General features: G+C 37.9%; 1 protein-coding gene across 5 annotated transcripts in view; it reads right to left on the bottom strand.

The window, feature by feature from the left end:
- The window catches only part of CTNNA2 (catenin (cadherin-associated protein), alpha 2), a 1,482,995-nt gene that overhangs the window by 188,634 nt on the left and 1,282,165 nt on the right, over positions 1-12,196 (bottom strand). The window lies entirely within an intron of this gene.

The following is a 12,196-nucleotide window of genomic DNA, read 5'->3' as shown; positions in this document are numbered from 1 at the left end:
GAGCCTATTTTTGTATGGTTTTCCAACTAAAATTTCTTTACATTTATAAGAGGTTGTGCAAACATGCACATATACTAAGAAAACTGTCTGAAAACGTATAAAAATATCTACTACTTAACTATAAAAGCTTGCTGACTCCTGGAATATGGAGTAACTACCTGTATGAAGACTTGTCAGAGTGTTTGTGTGCATACAGAGCAAGATGTCAACTACCCACGTCCTCCAGTCTTGACAGTCATGGTCTTTATACAACTATTTTTCTGTGCTCATATCAGTTTCCAAGCTCTTCTGTACAAGACTTTAAAGCAAGGATGCCCCCATCCCCACCCCTTTACATTTACTTATATATTACATATATAATATATATTATATATTTACTTATATATTATATATTTACTTTCACCTAAACCCTATTTCTTATCTTCATCGTTCAGCTTTTATCAGGTTTAGTTTTCTTTTAAAAAATTATAGTCTGTTACCAAGAGCTAAGTTACTAAGTTTGAGAACATTCCAAAGAATATGTCCAAGACTCAAGAGAATTCACAAAGAATCAGTACAAAAGGGTGCTAACAGCAACATTTCTAGAATATGGATAAAAATGTCCAAAAAAGAAATAAATTTTTTTATACTGTGAGAAGCCATTAAATCCCTCCAAAAGCCTGAAGAGTGGAGTATAACTCATCCTTTCAGAGTGAGACGGCATGGAGTAGAGCTTTGTTACTCAAAACTCAAAGGGTTACCCATATGTCAGTAGCAAGGCATCATCTGGGGCTTGTCAGAAACTGACCCCTCAGACCTGCTGAATCAGTCCTTATTTTACAAGCTCCAAAGGTGAAGTACAGTTGGAAAAGCACTGTTATAAAGTCACACCATGAGATGTGAAACTCAATATTCTACTACTTATGCAAGTTACTTTTCCTCATTAAGTTGTGATTTCTTCCTCTGGAAAACAGTAAATTAATGTTCATGGTGAGGAAAGATTGTTTCTAAGGTGTCAATCATATACTGAATGATAATTAAAATGTTAAATATACTGATATCATTGCTGACGTCAGATGGATGTTGGCTGACAGCAGGGAATGCCAGAATGATGTTTACTTGTGCTTTATTGACTATGTAAAGGCTTTGCACTGTATGGATCATGGATAAACTACAAATAATATTCTGAAGAATGGGTATTCCAGAACACTTACTTGTGTTCTTAAGGAACATCTACATAAACCTTGTTAGAACAGAACCAGGAGATTGCTGAATGTTTTAAAATCAGGAAAGGTGTGTGTCAGAGTTGAATCCTTTCACCATACTTACTCAATCTGTATGCACAGTAAATAACCCAAGGAACTAGATTATATAAAGAAGAATGTGGAATCAGGATTGAAGGAAGACTCTTTAACAAACTACAATAAGCAGATGATACAAACTTTCTTGTTAGAAGTGAATAGGACTTATTGATGAGGGAAAAAGGCCACAGAATAGGTTGCACCTCAATGTAAAGGAAATAAAAATCCTCATCACTGGAACAATAAATAGCAGCATGTTAAAAGACTGAAGTTGTCGAAGAATGCATTTTTCTTGGATTCATTATCAACACTCATGTAAGCAGCAGTGAAAAAAAAATGAAAAATGTATTGCATTAGGAAAATCTGCTGCATAAGACCTCTTTAAAGTGTTCAACAGTAAACATGTCAGTTTGAACTAAAGTGCACCGATCCAAGCTATAGTATTTTCAATAGCCTCATATGAATGTGAAAGTTAGACAATGAATAAGGAAGACTGCAGAAGTACTGACACATTTGAATAATGGTATTGGAGGAGAATATTATAAGTACCATAGACTACCAAGAAAAATAAACTAATCTGTGTTGAAATAAGTACAGCCAGAATCCTCCTTAGAAGTGAGGATGGAAGACTTTATCTCTCATACCTCAGACATATTATCAGGATGGATCAGTCCCTGGAGAAGGACTTTATACTAGGTTTCAAGGAGGGTCAGAGAAAAAGAGGGAGAACCTAAAGAGATGGAATGACACAGTGGCAGCAGCAATGGGTTCAAATGTAGCAACAATTTTGAGGATGACACAGGATTCGGCAGGGCTTCATTCTATTGGGCAATACGATTGCTGAGTTGGAAGTGACTCAATAGCATCTAGCAACTGCAACAAAGGAAGCCAAATGATGAACTCTATAGACTTGTTGTCCTTGAGTCAATTCTGTATCAGAATCACTCTAAATAAAGCAAGAGTAGACTGTCCATAGGGTTTCCAAGGCTGTAATCTTTATGGAAGCAGATTGTACTATCTTTGTCTGAGAGGGCACAATCAAATCACCAACCCTTCAGTTACTAGCCATGCACTTAACTACTGCACCACCAGGACATACCATCAACTCACATGTTGGTGTTTGTTGTTAGGTACCATTCAGAAGATTCAGACTCATAGTGACCCAATGCACAACAGAACAGAACACTGTCTGGTCCTCTGCCATCCTCACAATCATTGTGACATTTGAGCCCATTGTTGCTGCCATCCTTCTCACTGAGGGTCTTCCTCTTTTTCATGGACTCTCCACTTTACCAAGCATAATATCCTTCTCCAAGGACTGGTCCCTCCTGATAATGTGTTCAAAGTATGAAAGATGAAGTTCCTCCATCCTGGCTTCTAAGGAGCATTCAGGCTGTACTTCTTTTATTTGTTCTCTGGCAGTCAATGCACTTTTAATGTTCTTCTTTAACATCATAACTCAAACACATCAATCTTCTACATTTTCCTTATTCACTGTCCATCGTTCACATGCATATGTGATAATGCCATGGCTTGGTTCAGGCACACACTTATTCCTCAGACTGACATCTTTGCTCTTGAACACTTTAAAGAGCTCCCATGCAGCAAATTTGCCCAATGCAATGCATCCTTTGACTTCTTGTCTGCTGCTTCCATGAGTGTTTACAGTGGATCCAAGCAAAATGAAGTCTCTGACAACTATGATCTTTCCTCCATTTATCATGAAGCTACTTTTTGTTCCAGTGGTGACAATTTCTGTTTTCTTTATGTTGAGGTGCAACCCATACTGAATGCTGTGGTCTTTAATCTTCAACAGTATTTAAGTCCTCTTTACTTCCAGAAAGCAAGGTTGTATCATTAGTATATCACAGGTTGTTAATGAGACTTCCTCCAATCATAATGCCACATTCTTCTTCATACAATATAGCTTCTTGGATTATTTACTCAGCATACATATTGAATAAGTTTGGCGAAAGAAAACAATCCTGGCATAGACCTTTCCTGACATGAAAACATTCATTGTCCCCTGTTCTGTTTGAACAACAGTCTAAGTACAGGTTCTTCATGAGCACAATTAAGTGTGCTAGAATACCCATTATTCACAAATTATCCATAGTTTGTTATATTCTAAATAGTAGGAAATTTTTGCATAGTCAATAAAGCACAGATAAACATCTATCTTATATTCTCTGCTTTCAGCCAAGATCCATCTGACATCATCAATGCTATCCTTTGTTCCTGGTCCTAGTTGAAGTCAGGGTTAAACTTCTGGCAATTCCCTGTCAATGTACTTTTGAATTACCATTAATAAAATTTAACTTATGTGTGATTATTACTAATATTGCTTGAAATGTTCTGCATTCCTTTGGGTTACCTTTCTTTGGAATGAGCACAAATATGGATCTCTTCCAATCAGTTGACTAGGTAGATGTGTTCCAAATTTCTTGAAATAGATGAGTGAATGCCTACAGTGCTGCATCAGTTTGTTGAATGATTTCAATTCATATTCCAATGATTCCTAGGGCCTTGTTCTTTGCCAGTGTTTTCAGAACCACTAAAAGATTTCAATTTGTATTCCATCAGTTCCTGGAGCATTTTTCTTTGCCAATGCTTTAATTACCTTCAGTACTATTGGCTCTTGATGATATGCTACCTCTTGAAATGGTTGAACATTGACCACTTATTTTTGGTACAGTGACTCTGTATTCCTTCAATCCTCTTTTGATGCTTTCTGCATCATTAAATATTTTGCTCATAGAATCTTTCAATATTGCAAGTCAAGGCTTGCAGTTTGTTCTTCAGTTCTTCTAGCTTGAGAAATCCTGAGCATGCTCTTCACTTTTGGTTTTCTAACTCCATGTCTTTGCACATTTCTTTATAATTCTTTATTGTGTCTTCTCAAGTTTCCCTTTGAAATGTCTGTTCAATACATTTACCATGTTTTCCATTTACTTTAGCATCTCTACATTGGAGAGCAAGTTTCAGAGTCTTTTTTGACATCCATTTTGGTTTTTTCCTTCATTTTTGACTTCTTAATGATCTTTTGTTTTGTTTCTGTATAGTGTTTTTTATGTTATCCTTACGCTTCTGGTCTATGCCATTAGACCAGAAGAGTTGCAGATAATGCATCAAATCTGTTCTTGAGATTGTCTCTAAAAATTCAGGTGGGATATATTCAAGGTCTATTTTGGCTCTTTAATTTAATTTCAAACTGAGCAATTGATGGCCTGTTCCACAGTCTACCCCAGCCCTTGAGCTGGCTGATCACATGAAGCTTTTCCATTGTCTCTTTTTACAGATGTAGTCAATTTGATTTCTGCATATGCTATCTAGTGACGTCCATGAATATAGACAACATTTATGTTGTTTAAAAAGGTTATTTGCAACGGATAAGTCCTTGGTATTGCAAACTTCTGTCATATCATCTTCAGCATCATTTCTATCACTAAGGCCATATTTTCCAATTACTGATCCTTCCTCTTTATTTCCAACATTTACTTCCAGTCACCAGTAGTTATCAATGTATCTTGATTGTATGTTTGGTCAAATTCAGACTGAAGAATTTGGTAGAATTCTTCAATTTAATTATAATCGGCTTTAGTGTTTGGTCGTAATTTGCATAAAAGTGATATTCACTGGTCTACCTTGTTGTTGTTATTAGGTGCAATTGAGTCAGTTCATATTCATAGTGATCCTATGTACAATTGAACTAAATAGCACCCAATTCTGTGCCATCCTTATACAAATAAACTAAATAGCACCCATTGCTGCTACTCTTGTGCCCATTCTGGCTGCCACTGTGTCAATCCATCTCATTGAGGGTCTCACTCATTTTTCCTGTCCCTCCACTTTGCAAAGCATGATTCCTTTTCTAGGGACTGGTTCTTCTTTACAACATGTCTGAAGTATGAGAGATGAAGTCTGGCCATCCTGGCTTCTAAGGTACATTCTAGTTTTACTTCTTTCAAAACAGATTTGTTTTTTCTTCTAACAGTATAGATATTTTCTTATCACATACAGCATTACACTTCAAGACAAATCTTTAAATGTTCTTTTAGACAATGATGTGACACCATTCCTCTTCTGTTTGTAATTCCCAACATAGTAAAACATGATTGTCAGATTCAAAATGGGCAAAACCAGTGCATTTCAGTTCACTGATGTCTAGAATATCGACCTTTACTCATTCTGTTTCTTTGTCAACAACTTTCAATTTTCCTAGCTTTATACTTCATACTTTCCATTTCTGATTATTAATGGATGTTTACAACTGTTTATCCTCAGTTTGAGTTGTGCCCCATCAGCTAATGAAGGCTATGAAATCTTTTCTGCATTCATGTCATCATGTGGTCAACTGTACTTTGAGGAGGCAGCTCTTTCCCAGTCGTATTTTGAGTGCCTTCTAATCTGAGGAGCTTGTTTTCCAGTACTATACCTGAAAATATTCTGGTTCTATTTATTATGTCTCAATATCCAGTATTCTGGTGCTACCTACTATCTAGGGAGTTTTAAAAAAAAAAAAAAAAAAGTCCAGGCTCTACCCTGGAGATGCCTATGCACCAAAATATTTTTTACTTTTATTTTTAAAAATTACCTGGATGACTCAATGTGCACCCAAGTTAAAGAGTTACTGCTTTGTTCTAATCAAAAGCTCATACCCTTTCCTAGGTGCCCCATCCCCATCTATTTTACCAAAAGTAAAGTTTGTTTTAAAACATTAGAAATTTTCTTGATCATAAAGGCAAAATTAGTGGTAAAAATGATGACAGGGATTCAGGTCTCTCTCTGTCTTTTTCAATGTTGCATGTATGTTGACAACCCCTAAGTTATTGTTGTTATGCGCCATGGAGTCGGTTCCGACTCATAGCGACCCAGTACAGGGTTTCCAAGGCTGTAAATCTTTATGGGAGCAGAAAGCCTCATCTTTCTCCCACAGAGCAGCTGGTAGTTTCGAACTGCTGACCTTGAAGTTCACAGCCCGATACAACTCCTGAGAGGCATTAGAAATACCTGCCTGTGAATCCACCTTGATAGATTCTACTATGATTGTCCTTGGGTGTGAATGACACATGGGGATTTTTAAGCTCTTTACCTCTGGTAGCGTAGTGGTTACGAATCGGGCTGCGAACCTTAAGGTCAGCGGTTCGAAACTACCAGCCGCTCCGCGGGAGAAAGATGAGGCTTTCTACTCCCGTAAAGATTTACACCCTTGGAAACCCTGTACAGGGTCGCTATGGGTCGGACCCGACTCGATGGCACTTAACAACAACAACAACCCCATTACAAGACACAGCCCAGATGAAGAACTACCTCCTTATTGCAAATGCAATCTAAAGCTATCCCCAATCCAATTAGAGCCTTCCCAAACATTTAGCCTTCCCCTGAGGCTCTACTCAATGTCCCTCAGCATTGCTCCCTCCTTAATGACAGAAGAGCAAGAGAGACCTTGGGGATTGGCATTCTTTGCCAGTGTTTTCTGATTTTGCTCCATCACAAGAATGACCTGGGATGTTTGTTAAACTTAACAGTTCATCAGGAGATTCGGATTCCAAAGATGGGCAGTGAGTCTCACAATTTTTGTTTCTAAAGAAATCCACTCAGAAACTTCTACAGACAAGTTTCAATAAAGTAGTATCCAATCCAAGACCCAACTGTCAGTTTGTTGTACAGTGGTGGCTTGTGGCATATGTGTTGCTGTGCTGCTGAAAGCTACGTCAATGGTATTTTGAATACCAGTAGGGTCACTCAGGGTCAACAGGTTTCAGCAGAGCTTCAAGACTAAGATAGGCTACGAACAAGGAAAGGCACTGCTGAATTGTTAGTCACTGATATTGTGAGATATAGTAACAGAAGATGAGCCCCTCAGGTTGAAAGGCACTAAAAATAATACTGGGGAAGAGCAGCCTCTTCAAAGAGTTGACCTAAATGACTTGAATGCAATTAACCTTTGGGGACCTTCATTTGCTGATGTAGCACAACTCAAAATGTGAAGAAAACAGGTGCAAACATCCGTTAATAAAATCACATGAAGTATAAATCTAGGAAAATTCTATCCTCTCAAAAAAAATAAATGGAATGCATAAAGATAGATATCCTAGGCTTTAATGAGCTTAAATAGACTAGTATTGGATATTTTTAATCAGACAAACATGGTTTACTAAACCAGGAATGACAAATTGAAGAAGAATAGTGTTACGTTCATCATCAAAAAGAACATTTTAAGACCTGTCTTGAAGTTCAATGCTGTTTGTGATAGGATAATAGCTACAAGGAAGACCAGTTAATTCCATTACAATTCTGATTACACACCAAACACTAAAGCCAGTGATGACGAAACTGAAGAATCCTACCAATTTCTTCAGTCTGAAATTGATCAAACATGGAATCTAGTTGCACAGATAATTACTGGTGACTGGAATGGGAAAATTGGAAACAGAGAAAGGATCAGTAATTGCAACTCATGACTCTGGTGACAGAAGCAATGTTGAAGATTGTGTAACAGAATTTTGTAAGCCCAATTACTTATTCAATGCAAATAGTTTTTTTAAACAACATAAAAGGCAACTATACACGTGGGTCTCTCCAGGTGGAATACACAGGAATCACACTGACTACATCTGTGGAAAGAGATGATGGAGAAACCCAGTATCATCAGTCAAAACAAGACCAGGGTAGACTGTGGAGTGGACCATCAATTGTTCATATGCAAGTTCAGCCTGAATCTGAAGAAAGTCAATATAATGCTTCAAGAGTCAAAATATGACCTTGACTATACTCCACCTGGTTTTTAGAGACAATCTCAAGAACAGATCTGATATAGTAGTAACTAGTGACTGAAGACCAGAAGAGTTGTGGGATGACATCAAGAATATCATACATGAAGAAAGAAAAAGGTCATTAAAAAGACAGAAACAAAAAGACAAAAGAAAAGACCACAGTAGATGCCAGAATGGAATCTGAAACTTTCTCTTGAATGTAGTGAAGCTAGAGGAACTGAATAAAATTATAAAGTAAAAGAGATGACCAGACAATTTCAAAGGGAAGCTTGGGTAGACAAAGTATTATAATGAAATGCAGAAAGATCTGGAGTGAGAAAACCAAAAGGGTAGAACATACTCAGTATTTCTCAAGCTGAAAAAATTGAAGAAAAAAATTAAATCTTTAACTTGCAATATTGAAGGATTCTACAGGCTAATGCACTGGACTGCAAAGTCAGTTTGAAGCGCAAGGTAAGCGGTTCAAGTTCACCAGTCGATCTCTGGAAACCCTTTACAGGGTCACTATAGGTCGGAACCGATTCAACAGCAGTTAACAACCACCACAACAACAATCCTGCTCCTGGAGTCCTGGTGTGGCAGTGAAACATCAAAAGATGGAAGGAATATACAAGGTCAACATACCAAAAAGAATTGGTAAATGTTCAAACATTTGAAGAAACATCATTTAATCAGAAACTGACGATGTTGAAGAAGAAATCGAAGCAGTATCAAAGAACTGGTAAAAAACAAGGTTTCGGGAATTGATAGAATACAAATTCAAATGTTTCAACAAACTGATGCATCCCTAAAGGCACTCACTCATATATGTCAAGAAATTTGGATGATACTACTTGGCCAACAGATTGGAAGAGATCCATAATTTTTCTCATTCCAAAGAAAGATGACTCAACAGAATGAAGAAACCATCAAACAATATTATTAATATCATCTGTAAGTAAAATTTTGCTGAATATTTTCCAAAATGATTGCAGCAGTACATCTCACATTGACTGGGAGCTGCAAGAGATTCATGCTAGACTCAGAAAAGAATGTGGAATTAGGGATATCATTGCTGATGTCAGATGGATCTTGGCTGAAAGCACAGAATACCAGAAAAAGGAAATGTTTACTTGAGCTTTATTGACTATGTAAAGGCATTCAATTGAGTGGCTCACAACAAACTATGGGTAACATTGTGCAAATGGGTGTTTCAGAACACTTAATTGTTATCATGAGGAACGTGGACATAGACCAAGGGGAAAGTCCTTCAAACAGAACAAGAGGCAACTGAATGGTTTAAAATAAGGTATGGTGTGTGTCAGGGTTGTATTCTTCCACCATACTTATGCACTATGTATGCTGAGCAAATAATCAAAGATGCTGGATTATATGAAGAAGAATGTGGCACCAGGATTGGATGGTGATGTGTAGACGATACAACCTTGCTTCCTGAAAGTGAAAAGGACTTAAAATATTTATGAAAACTATAGCCTTCAGTATGCATTGCACCCCAGTGTAAAGAAAACAAAAATTTTCACAATGGAACAAATAAACAGCATCATGATAAATGGAGAAAAGACTGTGGTTGTCAAGGACTTCAATCTGCTTGGATCCACAATCAAAGCTCAGGGAAGCAGCAGTCAAGTAATCAAAGGATGTATTTACATTAGACAAGTCTGCTACCAGGAAACTTCTTTAAAATGTTCAAGAACAAATATGTCAGTTTGAAGACAAAAGTGTGTTTGTCCCAACCTATGGTATTTTCAATTGCCTTATATGCATATTTAAACTGGACAATGAATAAGGAAGACCATAATAGAACTTATGCTTTTGAATTACAGTATTGATCAAGGATATTAAAAGTATCATGGACTTCCAGAAGAATAATCAAATCTGTCTGGGAAGAAATACAGTCGGAATATTCCTTAGAATCAAGGATGGCAGGACATATTATCAGGAGGAACCGGTTCCTAAAGATAATATCATGCTTGACAACATGGAAGGTCAGTGAAACAGCTGAAAATCCTGAACAGGATAGATTGGCACAGTGGCAGCAGCAATGGGCTCAACTGAAACAATTGTGAGGATTGCACGGGACTGGAAGTGTTCCATTCTTTTGTGAACAGGGTTGCTAGAGTCAGAACCGACTCCATAGCAACTAGCAACAACAACACAGAACTAGCTGTATCAGTATCACCTGGAAATGTACTAGAAATGTGAATTCATGGGGTCCACCCAGAACAGCTGACTCAGGAGCTTGGTTGGTGGGGTCCAGCAATGTGTGTTTCAACAAGCCTTCCAGGTCATTCTAATACTCAAGTTTGAGGCTCACAGATCTCACACAGATTGTTCATTTGACAACAGTGCTCAGTCAGCTCTGAAATCTAATTTCAAACCAATGAGAATTTACTCTACACTATGGTAGCATAGTGCTTACGAATCGGGCTGCGAACCTCAAGGTTCTGCAGGAGAAAGATGAGGTTTTTTGCTCCCATAAAAATTTACAGCCTTGGAAACCCTATACAGGGTCACTATGAGTCGGAACCGACTCCACGGTACACAACAACAACAACAATCACTAAAAAGGAGTCCTGGTATGGCACTGTGGGTTAATGTGCTAAACTGCAAAGTCGGTTTGAATTGCAAAGTTGGTAGTTCAAGCTCACCAGTTGCTCCTTGGTAACCTTCTACAGGGTTGCTATGGGTCAGAACCGACTTGAAAGCACTTAACAACAACAACAACATCACTCAACACGGAGTCCTAGTATGGTCCACTTTATCTGGATAAAGTGCTGGACCACAATGTCGGTGGTTCAAACTCACCAGCTTTTCCTTGGAAACCCTATTACAACATTGCTATGAGTTGGAACCAACTTGATGGCATGGAGCAACAACATTACTTAACAACAACAACAACAACACACCTATTTTGGTGTCCTGGTGTGGCACTGTAGGATAAGCACTAGAAGGTTAACAGCAAAATTGACAGTTCAATCCCACTAGCTGCTCCTTGGAAACCCTATACAGAATCACTGTGAGTTGGAACTAACTGAATGACACTTAAGAAAATTTTATGATAAACACTAGACTGCTTACCACTAATGGAGCTCTGGTACTGTAGTGGTTACAAATCGGGCTGCTATCCTCAGGGTCAGCAGTTCAAAACTACCAGCTGTTCCGTGGGAGAAAGATGAGGCTTTCTGCTCCCGTAAAGATTTACAGCCTTGGAAACCCTGTACACAGTCGCTATGAGTCGGAACTTACTCCATGGCATATAACAACAACAACAACAACAACTTACCACTAGGTCAGAAGTTCAAACTTAATAACTGCTCCTTGGAAAGCCTATATAAGGAAGTTGATGAGTATACCTACTTTGCTTTCTTTAAAAAAAAACAGTCATCCTATGTCATTATTTCTGTCTAATCTATAAAAGTACATAGTTTTAGAGCTAACCCAACACTTCTAATTAAAGAGGCCAAATTGCTATCATCATTCATTAATATTCTGTGCAAAAGTGAGATTTTGTGATTTGACACCAAAGGCACATTTTCCTAGGCATGTGGATGGTGAGATCATTTAGATCCTGATGCTGTCATACACTCTGACCTGGAATACAGACACAGTGACGATCTTTCATTACCTGAAAAAAGGCTACAAGAGTGGTAAGAATAGGATAAACCCCATGTAGTTCTTAGAGAAGGTCACAGTTGACTTTTATAGAACATTATATGGTTAGGGGTTCTGACACTGTGATAGTTGGAAATCTGTGAAAAATTTACAGTTGATCCTTGAAAAACACGAGTTTCAACTGTGTGGGTCCACTCATATGAAGATTTTTTTCCTGTTGTTATTGTGGTGAGATCAAGTATGGTGAGTATCAGCTTAAAACACTCACTCTGTAACGTTAATCATATCTGAGGGAACCTCACAACTCTGGAGCTCAGCACAATAACCATAGGAAAAAACCTTTGTGTAAGTGGGCCTGCCCAGTTAAGACCCGTGTTGTTCAAGGGTCAACTGGACTTACAAAGAAGTCCTGTATTGCTGTACAGCACTGAAGACATTTACAAGGTTACTATTTTCAGTCAGTTCTCCCAGGCTTTCAAATAACATAAGAAGAACTGGAATGTGTGGATGCTGAGTCAGCAACCTGCA

Source organism: Chrysochloris asiatica, unplaced genomic scaffold (assembly GCF_000296735.1).
Source record: "Chrysochloris asiatica unplaced genomic scaffold, ChrAsi1.0 scaffold00093, whole genome shotgun sequence".
In the NCBI taxonomy this organism is placed as follows: domain Eukaryota; kingdom Metazoa; phylum Chordata; class Mammalia; order Afrosoricida; family Chrysochloridae; genus Chrysochloris; species Chrysochloris asiatica.
The sequence above is the reverse complement of the archived record's forward strand: the minus strand, read 5'-3'. Positions and strand labels throughout refer to the sequence as shown.